Source organism: Halichoerus grypus, chromosome 4 (assembly GCF_964656455.1).
Source record: "Halichoerus grypus chromosome 4, mHalGry1.hap1.1, whole genome shotgun sequence".
NCBI classification, from domain to species: Eukaryota; Metazoa; Chordata; class Mammalia; order Carnivora; family Phocidae; genus Halichoerus; species Halichoerus grypus.
Window position 1 is genome coordinate 115,044,558 of NC_135715.1, and position 11,510 is coordinate 115,056,067.

An 11,510-nucleotide genomic window follows, 5' to 3' on the forward strand; every position below is an offset into this window, starting at 1 on the left:
GGATCACAGGGAACTTCCTTCCAAGAGCTCATTTTCTTGTTGTACAGATAAGAAATACATGCATGAAAAGATACAAGACAATTCACTCACGCCAAATGATTCATGTAGACAGTAAGTGCGGCAGAAAATCAAAGAGGGAAAGATTACCAGACTTTTTAATCAGGTCTGCAGTTTCTCTAGAGCATTTTCTTTGTTAAATTGGGAAAAATAAAAGTGTGTGTGCATGTGTGTTTCTAAATACTATCCCATTAACTCTTAATTTTTAAATCTTATTCTGTTCTGTTAATGATGATAAAAATAGAAAGTGTTTTCCGTTGATGGTATCTTATGCAACAGGAAACAAACATTTGAATAGTATAAATGTTTATCTATACACTGAATCCATTTTATTTTTCATAGTAAAATTGTAGATGTTGAAAGTGACCTTGAAAAACTTTGGCTTGTTTGTGATTTCTGGTCATTCTCATTTATTTATTTATTTATTTATTTATTCATTCATTCATTCATTCATTCATTCATTTTTAAATTGAGGCATATTGACATATAACATTTTATTAGTCTCATGTCTGCAACATAATGATTTGACATTTATATACATTGTGCAATGGCCACCATAATTCTAGTTAACATCTGTCACCTTACATAGTTAGAAGTGCTTTTTTTTTCTGATAAGAACTTTTAAGATTTTCTCTCAGTATCTTTCAAATATACAGTGCAGTATTATTAACTATAGTCACTATGCTGTACAACCCCATGACTTACTTATTTTATAACTAGAAGTTTGACCTTTTGACCCCCTCCACCCGTTTCTCCCATGCCTCTCTGCCTTTGGTAACCACCAATCTATTCTCTATATCTATGAGCTTGGTTTTTTTATTTGTATGTTTTTCAGATTCCACATGTAAGTGAAATCATATGGTATTTGTCTTTCTCTGACTTATTTCACTTAGCATAATGCCCTCAAGTTCCTTTCATTTTGTCAAAAATGGCAAGATTTCATTATTTTTATGGGTGAATAATATATACATATATATTTATGGGTGAATAATATATATATCTATATATCTGTATATATATGTATGTATGTATACATACATACATACATATATATATCTTCCTTATCCAATTATACATTAATGGGCACTGAAGTTGTTTCCATATTTTGGCTATTATAAATAAGGCTTCAATGATCATGGGGGGGCACATAAATCTTTCGGAGTTAGTGTTTTTATTTTCTTTGGGTAAATACCCAGAAGTGGAATTGCTGGGTCATATGGCATTTCTATTTTTAATTTTTTGAGGAACCTACATACTGTTTTCCCCAGTGGCTGTACCAATTTACATTCCCACCAACAGTGTACAAGTGTTCCCTTTTCTCTACATCCTCACCAACATGTGTTATTTTCTTATCTTTTTGATAATAGCCATTCTGACAGTTGCAAGTTGATATCTCATTGTGGTTTTGATTGATTGGTATTTCCCTGATGATTAATGATGTTGAACATCTTTTCATGTGTCTGTTGGTCATCTGTATATTTTTTTATATAAAAATGTCTATTCAGGTCCCATGCCCAATTTTTAATCAGATTGGATTTTTGGGGTCAAGTTGTATAAGTTCTTTATGTATTTTGGGTATTAATACCCCTGATTGGAAGTAGCATTTGCAAATATCTTCTCTCATTCTGTAGTCTGCCTTTTTGTATTTTGGTGGTTTTCTTCACTATGCAGAAGCTTCCTAGTTTGATATAGTCCCATCTGTTTATTTTTGCTTTTGTTGCCCTTGCCTGAAGAGGCAGACCCGAAAATATATTGCTTAGACTGATGTCCAAGAATTTACTGCCTATGTTTTTTTTTTAGGAGTTTTATGGTTTGGAGTCTTACATTAGGTCTTTAATCCATTTTGAGTTAATTTCTGTGTATGGTGTGAGACAGTGATACAGTTCCATTCTTTGGCATGTAGCTGTTCAGTTTTCCCAATGTATTGAAGGGACTGTCTTTTCCCCAGTGTATATTCTCGCCTCCTCTGTTGTAGATTAATTGACCATATAAGCATGCACTTGTTTCCGGGCTGTCTGTTCTGTTCCATTGATTTATGTGTGTATGTTTGTGCCCATACTATACAATTTTGGTAACTATAGCTTTGAAATCAGGAGGCATGATGCCTCCAGCTTTGTTCTTCTTTCTCAAGATTGCTTTTGCTACTCAGGGTCTTTTGTGGTTCCATACAAATTTTAGGATTGCTTGTTCTATTTCTATGAAAAATGCCATTAGAATTTTGATAGGAATTTCATTGAATCTCTAGATTGCTTTGGGTAGTATGGACATTTTAACAATATTGATTTTTCCAATCCATGAGCACAAAATATCTTTCCTTCTTTTGTGTATGTTCAATTTCTTTTATTAATGTCTTGTAGTTTTCTGTGTATGGATCTTTCGCCTCCTTGGTTAAGTTTATTCCTAGGTATTTTATTCTTTATGATGCAATTGTAAGTGGGATTGTTTTCTTATTTTCTCTTTAGTATATGTAAATGTAACAGATTTTTGTATATTGATTTTGTATCCTGCAACTTTATTGAATTGTTTTATTAGTTCTAATAGTTTTTTGGTGGAGTCTTTAGGGTTTTCAATATAGTATCATTTCATCTGCAAAGAGTGACAGTTTTACTTCTTCCTTACCAATTCGGGTGCCTTTTATTTCTTTATCTTGCCTAATTGTTCTAGCTAGGACTTCCAGTGCTATTTTGAATAAAAGTGGGGAGAGTACACATCACTTTCTTGTTCCTGATCTTAGAGGAAAAACTTTAAGCTTATCACCAGTGAGTATAATTTTAGCTATGAACCTGTCATATATGGCCTTTATTAGGTCAAATTACATTCCCTCTCTACACACTTAGTTGAGAGTTTTTATCATAAATTGATGTTGAGTTTTGTCAAAAGCTTTTTCTGCATCTATTGAGATGATCATATGATTTTTATTATTTATTTTGTTAATGTGGTACATCACATTGATTTGTGGATATTGAATCATCCCTGCATCCTCGGAATAAATCCCACTTGATTGTGGTGTATGTTCCTTTTATTGTTGTTGAATTTGGTTTGCTAAAACTTTGTTGAGGATTTTTGCATCTTTGGTTCATCAGAGAAATTGGCCTGTAATTTTCTCTTCTTGTGGTATCCTTGGATCTATATTAGGGTAATGCTGGCCTCAAAAAATGAATTTGGAAGCATTCTTTCTTCTATTTTTTGGAGGAGTTTGAGAAGGATTGGTATCAGTTCTTCTTTGAATATTTGGTATAATTCACCAGTGAAACCATCTGGTTCTAGACATTTGTTTTTTGGTAGGTTTCTGATTACTGATTTAATTTCCTTACTATTAATCAGTCTCCAGATTTTCTCTTCCTTTATGATACAGTCTATAAAAAGACTTTATGATATAGTCTTTATGATTATTGGTAGGTTGTATGTTTCTAGTAATTTATCTATTTCTTCTAGAATGTCAAATTTGTTGGTGTGTAATTATTCATAGTAGTCTCTTAAGATTGCTTGTATTTCTGTGATATCAGTTGTAACTTCCCCTCTTCATTTCTGATTTTATTTGAATCCTTTCTTTTTTCTTGGTGAGTCTAGCTTAAGTTTTGTCAATTTTGTTTATCTTTCCAAGGAAGAGCTCTTGAGTTCATTGATCTGTTCTATTGTCTTATTAGTCTCAATTTCATTTATTTCTCACTGATCTTTGTTATTTTCTTCCTTTTCCTAATTTCAGCCTTTTTTTTTTTTTTTGGTTCTTCTTTTTCTAGTTCTTTGAGGTACAAAGTTAGATTTTTTTGTTTTTTCTTATTTCTTGAAGTAGGCATTTATTTCTATGAGTATCCCTCTTAAACAGCTTTTCTGCATCCTATAAATTTTGGTATGTTGTATTTCCATTTTAATTTGTCTTAAGGTACTTTTGATTTCTCCTTTGATTCCTTCTTTGACACATTGGTTGCCCAGTAGCATGTTGTTTAATATCTACATTTTTGTGGCTTTTCAAGTTTTCTTCTTGTAATTGATATCTAGTTTCATACCACTGTAGTTGGAAAAGATACTTGATATGATTTCAGTCTTCTTACATTTATTTAGACTTTCTTTGTGGCCTAACATATGATATGTCCTGGAGAATGTTCCGTGGGCACTTGAGAAGAATGTGTATTCTGTTACTTTTGAATGAAATGTTCTGGATATATCTGTTAAGTCCGTCTGGTCTAACATGTTGTTTAAGGCTAATGTTTCCTTATTGATGTTCTGTCTGAATGATCTATCCATTGATGTAAGTGGGTTATATTAAGGTCCCTTACTATTACTGTGTTGCAGTATATTTCTTCCTTTAGGTCTATTAATATTTGTTTTATATATTTAGGAGCTCTTATGTTGAGTGCATAAATATTTACAATTGTTATATCCTCTTTTGGGATTGACCCCTTCATCATTATGACATGCCTTCTTTGTCTCTTATTACAGGCTTTGTTTAAAGCCTATTTTGCCTGATATAGATATTGCTACCGAAGCTTTCTTCTGGTTTCCATTTGCATGGAATATCTTTTTCATCCCTTCCCTTTCAGTCTGTGTGTTCTTACCTGTGAAGTGAATCTTTTGTAGGTAATATACAGATGGGTCTCGTTCTTTTGTTCATTTTTTTTAATTCATTCAGCCATTCTATATCTTTTGATTTCAGAATTTAGTTCATTTACATTTAAAGTAATTATCAATAGGTATGTGCTTACTGCCATTTTATTAATTGTTTTCTGGCTGTTTTATAGTTACTCTCTGTAGTTTCTTCTTCTCTTGCTCTCTTCCATTGTGGTTTGGTGATTTTGTTTAGTGGTAGCTTAGAATCCTTTCTCTTTATCTTTCATGTATCTACTATAGGATTTTGCTTTGTGGTTGCCATGAGGCTTACATATAAAAACTTATATCTATAACTGTATTTTAAGTTGGTAACAACATAAGTTTGATCACATTCTGAAGTTGTACATTTTTACTTCCCTCCACACATTTTATGTTTGTTTTTGATATCACATTTTACATTTTTTCTTGTGTATCCCTTAACTAATTTTTGTAGTTATAGTTACTTTTACTACTTAGATCTTTTAACTTTCATACTAGTTCTATAAGTGATTAATCCACTACCTGTACCATATATTTATCTTTCCAGTGAGAGTTATTCTTTCATATGTTTTCTTGTTACTAATTTTTCTTTCTTTTCAGTTTAAAGGAGTCCTTTTAACCTTTCTTGTATGGTCAGGTTAATAATTGTGAACCCCTTTAGTTTTTGCTTGTTTGGAAAACTCTCTGTCTCCTTCAATTTGGATTGATATCTTTGCTGGGTATAATATTCTGGGTTGGAAGTTTGTTTATTCATTTGTGTTTTTGTCAGGATTTTAAATACATCTTTTCATTCTCTTTTGGCCTGCACAGTTTCTGCTAAAAAATATGCTGATAATCTTACGTATGTTCTTTGTATGTAACAAGTTGTTCTTCTGCTACTTTTAAAATTCTTCCCTTGTTTTTAACTTTTGACATTTTAATTATAACATTTCTTGATGGGGGTCTTTTTGGGTTTATCTCATGTAAAGGCTGTGGTTTTCCTGGATATGGATGTCTGTTTTCTTCCCCAGGTTAGGGAGTTTTACAGACATTATTTCTTTGAATAATTTTCTGCCTCTTTTTCTCTCTCTTCTCCTTCTGGGAACTTTGTAATGCAAATATTAGTCAGCTTGATGTTGTGTCATAAGTCCCTTAAGGTATCTTCAGATTTTTTTTTCCCCCTGTTCTGATTAGGTGAATTCTACTACCTTGTCTTCTAGTTCATTGATCCTTCCTTCTGATGCATCCAGTGTGTTGTTCAGCCACTCTAGTGTATTTTCCGGTTCAATTATTGTATTCTTTGTCTCTGTGATTTCTGCTTGGTACTTTTATTTTTTAGTACTTTCTTATATTTTCTCTCTGTTGAAGTTCTCACTGGGTTTATCCATTCTTCACCCTAGTTCAGTGAGCATCTTTATGACCATTACTTTGAACTGTTTGTCAGATAAATTACTTTTCTCTGTTTCATTAAGTTGTTTTTTTCCCCTGAGGCTTTATCTTGTTCTTTTGTCTGGAACATATTTCTCCGTTTCTTCACTTTGCTTGACTCTATGTTGGTTTCTATGCATTAGATGAAATAACCACTTCTCCCAGTCTTGAAGTGGAGGCCTTGTGTAGGAGATGAACCTTGCTCAACTCTGCTCTAGCTCTTGGTTGTCTCTCAAGCCTCTGATTGTCCAAATAGCCTATTACATGTTAAATAGCTCTCACTTACTATATGTTACTATATGCTGGCTAATTGAACATAATAATAAAAAAATTTTTTAAATTAAAATAAATAAGTAAATAAATAGCTCCCACTTGTTGAAGGTGTGCCAAGACCTGTCAGTGTCCCAAAGAGGAGGATCTCTATCAACACTTAGCTTCAGGCTAATTGGAAGCCAGACCCTCAGGGAGCAGCTTTTATAGTATGATAATATATATATTTCTGTGGGACTACAAACATAAACCCTACTGTCCACAAGAGCCAGGTCATCTGGAAGTGTCCCCTAGGTGACATTCACAAAATTCAGAGAGACAGAGAAATGCATAAGTTTGTTTCTGGGAGATACCAGTGAGCAGGAGCAAGGTAGAGAGAGCACAGAGATGGCAGCCCCAATCTACATTCCTTGCAAGCATCTCTGTAACCTCTAGATTTGCACAATCCTGATGCCTGCCCCTTAGGCCAAAGTCCAGGACAAGAAAAGAGGTCTCCACAGAAAACTGGGGGAAGTGCGTCAATTTTGTTGTCCATGCATTGCTCTGGGGGTGTTAACCTGCCAAGAACTGTCTCTCTGATTGTTGCAGTCTGATGGGACCCAGGAATACAAACTGCGTTGGCCACCAGAGCAAGGTGGTCAAGGGGTCTTGCCTGGGTGGCAGCCCACAAAAACTGGGGCACCAGACATGAATCTTTGTTCTTTTTTAATACCCCACATTTTGACATTTTCAGGAAAATACATGTTTTCCTTAAAGTTAGAGGTTTTCTATTAGGTTCTAGATCAGGGACATGGTTGATGCTTCTTAAAGTGTCATACTTCCATGAAAATAACTCTTATCACTAACCTCTATGAATAGCTCTGTGTGTTTAATGTAAACAGCACTGCAGGTAGACTGTGCTTTTAGAAAATCCGATGTTGAAAACATACACTTACATGGTAACCCAACTTGGTGGTTTAAAAGGATTTTTCACTTTATAAAGGCATTTTATATGTCATTTATAAGATTTTATTTACAAACAACATTTAGGACATACCAGGTATGAAAAGCCAGATGTTGTACCTTGGCCACATTATGATAACTTTTATCTAAAATACCTAAAGTACTTTTACAAATGTTTTTAATAAATTATCTGTAACTTACCTACTAGGAGTGAAATATATGAAAACTCTTTGAACATGTACTATTAATCTACATTGTAATTGGGAGAGCTTAACCTTAGACACGCAGCCATTTTTCTAAGCTTTCATGGCAACTTGGGAGCAGTACTAAGACATGAATATGAAGCATCCTGGGTTTAGCCTAGAGTGTTCTCCACTAGAATCTACTAGAAAACATGTCTCTCATTTTTTTTTAATATAAAAATTTCTAACCTAATTTGGTGTTGCAAAGCCAATGCATATTTCCAAAATGTCTTTCAAATCAAGACTTTATTTTCAGCAGTTACTCTCTTTAGCTAATTTTAAAAGCATTGATTTTCCCATTAGCAAATTACTATTGTCTTGCTATTCCTTTGGCAAATTTTAACTTCACTGCAGTTGCTGAAATTGGATGGGGGGTGGGGGTGGCATCTCTATGTAGCTATATTTTAAGCTGACTGGAGACCTAAAATCTAGAGGCTGAGAAATGATTTCTGAAGGACCCTCTTTGCAGCTCTCCTAATAGCAACCTCTGATTCTTGTATTTGATTTTATTTTCAAAGCACTTTCACATACATTGCTTCAGTTGATCTACATGATCCCATTTACAGCTTTCCAATGAAAGCTTTAGCTAAAGCTTTAAAATGGTTAAGGGAGGTTCCACTGGTAGTTTATATTATAAGAACTTCAATTCCTGATCCAGGACTCTGTTCCACCCCCACCAAGTTGACATGCATGGTGACTCCACCTTTCTTTGTCACTTTTACTAAAAACCACTTCTCAAACCACAGAGTTAGAAGTGAAAGGGAACTTAGAAAACTTCTAGTCCATCTCCTTTATTTTTTACATGAGGAAAAGGAACCCCAGAGAACCCAGGCCATTTGTCTCTGAGAAAGCTACATTGCTCATGTTAAGAAAAGGTAAAAACATTAAAATGTCCCTTCTTTGATGCTCTATGACATTGGATATGGACAACAGTTTAGAGGTTTCCTCTTCCTTCACACTCACTGTGTGATTAGCAGTATCATAAGGACCATCAGTATAGGAAAGGGCACAGAATAAATGTGGAGAGAGCGAGCCAAGGAAGGAAGCTAGCCTTCTGGGAACATAGTTGTTCATTCTAACTTGAGAAGAAAAACATTGAGGGAAATAATAATTTTCAGAATCATGGTCTAAAGGATGGTTTGTCTGACATTTAGACAAAGATGATTTGTCTAATTTAGAGATTATAAGCTATTCAGAAATGGTTTTCTCAGGGTTTATGGCATGTCCATTCTCAGAAGCCAACCTCAAAAGCCATGTTCAGACATGGAATTCAAGCTTCCATTGAAGTCCTCCTATGGAGGTGACAGGGATCATTTTGTCAAAGTCTGGAAGGTATGTATGAAAAGCAACTCTGTTGAGTTTAGGCAAAATGAACAAAATATCACCAGAATAGGGCGCCTGGGTGGCTCAGTCGTTAAGCGTCTGCCTTCAGCTCAGGTCATGATTCCAGGGTCCTGGGATCAAGTCCCACATCGGGCTCCCTGCTCGGCAGGAAGCCCGCTTCTCCCTCTCCCACTCCCCCCTCCTTGTGTTCCTGCTCTCGCTATCTCTCTGTCAAATAAATAAATAAAATCTTTAAAAATATATATATATCACCAGAATATAGCCATGATGCAAAAGGAAGGGCTAAAAGTAAGTTATACTCTCAAAAATTCCATTCATCTTAGAAAAGAATTCAAACGGACTCACTGTGTGATCCCTATTCTCTCTACAATGAAGCATGACTGTTTGGGTCATGGGAGGTCTGCCCACCCCTTATTCTGCCTGCCTTCCCCATGGTGTTCACTGGATGATGGCTACTGGTCCAGCTTCACAGTTGCCCAGCAGCTTGGCTTCATCTCCACCCCAGCCACTCCCAGCAATAAAACAGGACAGAGTGAGCAACTAGGGGCCTGCATCACATGGTGACATATGAAAATGAATCATTTAAGGACAGGGATCATGCTTGCAGTGTTTAGGGTGAAAAGGTGCTATGTAGACCTCCATGGTCTGAGAGAACATATTTGGGCTCACTTGTGACTCATTCAGTATGGCTTGGTCCTGACACATAGCAGAACTGGGCTTACCCCTACCTTTAAAGTCTTTCTAAATGCTCAAGGTGTTGGGCCCAGCCCTGATTTTAATATCATATTTAATTAATTAATTACCCTGTGTTTGTTTTGCCACTAACCTAAATACCAGGTATGCGGCGTAGAGACACATCCTCCTTCATGAGACAGCCCAAGACCAATGTGAAAATGTCATCAGACCTCCCAGGAACTATCTCTTCAAAGTCAAATAACCTAAAGAACTGAAAAGTCTATTCAGAGTATTGAAAGTCTGGGTGAAAAGCATAGCTGGTGTGTTTAGGCAGGCTGAGGGTAGAACATGTTGAGAATAGTCAGCTTGAGTATCTAGTCAAATTAGCTGGCCAATGGCCACCTTCATTTTATAGGAAGGGGACAGTGAGGGCCTCTCTGTGTACCTACCTCAGGAGCTCCAAGCAACCTGAGAAGCCCACTAAGAATCTGATTTGCACTAGGATCCCCAAATCACTGTTCAGTTGTCCTACCCACGGAACAAATAGGGCAGACTACCTCAAATTCTCGGAAGACAGTGAACTCACCCTTTGATACACAGAGGTGAACATTTGACTTAGCCTGGGAAATGTTCCCATGGACACTTTCACTTTAATATTTTCAGCCTGGTAGCTGGGGCACTTTATTTCTGGTACTTACACAAAAGTTGTGGAAGTTGGAGGAAGAAAGCAAAGTTTGGAAGGCCTAAGAGAATAGGTTGCATGAAAGACTGTAGATGACTATAGGTAACAAAACTTCAACTTAGGGAGAAGTGGAGAAAGCATCAGCAAGAGAGCAGCTGGGGATTTACCACCGACCCCACTGGATGGCAAAGGAAAGACAGCGACAACGGTCTCTGCAGGGAGGGCAGGGGTGGATGGATGGTTGGAGTTCCTATAAATCATGTACACAAGGAAATAAGGCCAAAATTACTGAGATTAGTGCAAATTTCACAAAAGGAGAAAGAGACTTTTCAAACTCAAGAATCAAATCTCTCAGGGCGCCTGGGTGGCTCAGATGGTTAAGCATCTGCCTTCAGCTCAGGTCATGATCTCAGGGTCCTGGGATCGAGTCCCGCATCGGGCTCCCTGCTCCTTGGGAGCCTGCTTCTCCCTCTGCCTCTCTCTCTCTGTCTCTAATGAATAAATGGATAAAATCTTTAAAAAAAAAAGAATCAAATCTCTCAGACCTGGTGGAAGCAGGAATGCCTGGTATACTTGAGGGAAGAGGGTAGAGTTGAAGGAAGCAAATGATCCTGTTCTAATTCTGCACCCTCACTCTGAGACCTGAGATCTGATATCCTGAGACCAAATCCCAGTGCCCTCGTGGCTCCCAGAGCCCCATAGCAGGGGGTCTCCACACCAACTACTTATTAGAATCACCTGGAAGCTTTCTAAAACTAATAATGACTAGGCTCCATGTCCAGCAATTATAATCTGGTTTATCCGGGTGCTTTAAAACACTAGACAGTTATGAAGCTCCTCCTGTCCCAGGTGACTCTAATGGGCAGCCACTGAGTAACAAACATGAAAGGCTAAACGTATCAGGGATGATCAATAACAATCACAGGAGCAACCTTATGAAGACCAATCTAGAAAAATAAATCACGGACCAGTCCATTGGCACCCAACTTTTAAGTTACAGTCATCTACAACTAATTACCAACTTCCCCCAAGACTGACTTCATAGCTTTCCTAAAATTCAACATTCACAGCCCTTTGATACCATTATACCCTAGTTCTTTTCATTAGCCAGACACTTGCTCAGATTTCATGGTTTAGATCGCATTCATTTTCCCACGGGAGTCTTCTCTCAGCTCTAAAATAAAGTGGAGCCTTCTTATTATTAACAGCTATAGAGTTCTAAAATTCTCCCTCATGATACTTTACTCACTTATAATCATTTAATTAGTTATTATTATGACTCCCCACTATGGTGTAAGCTCCAT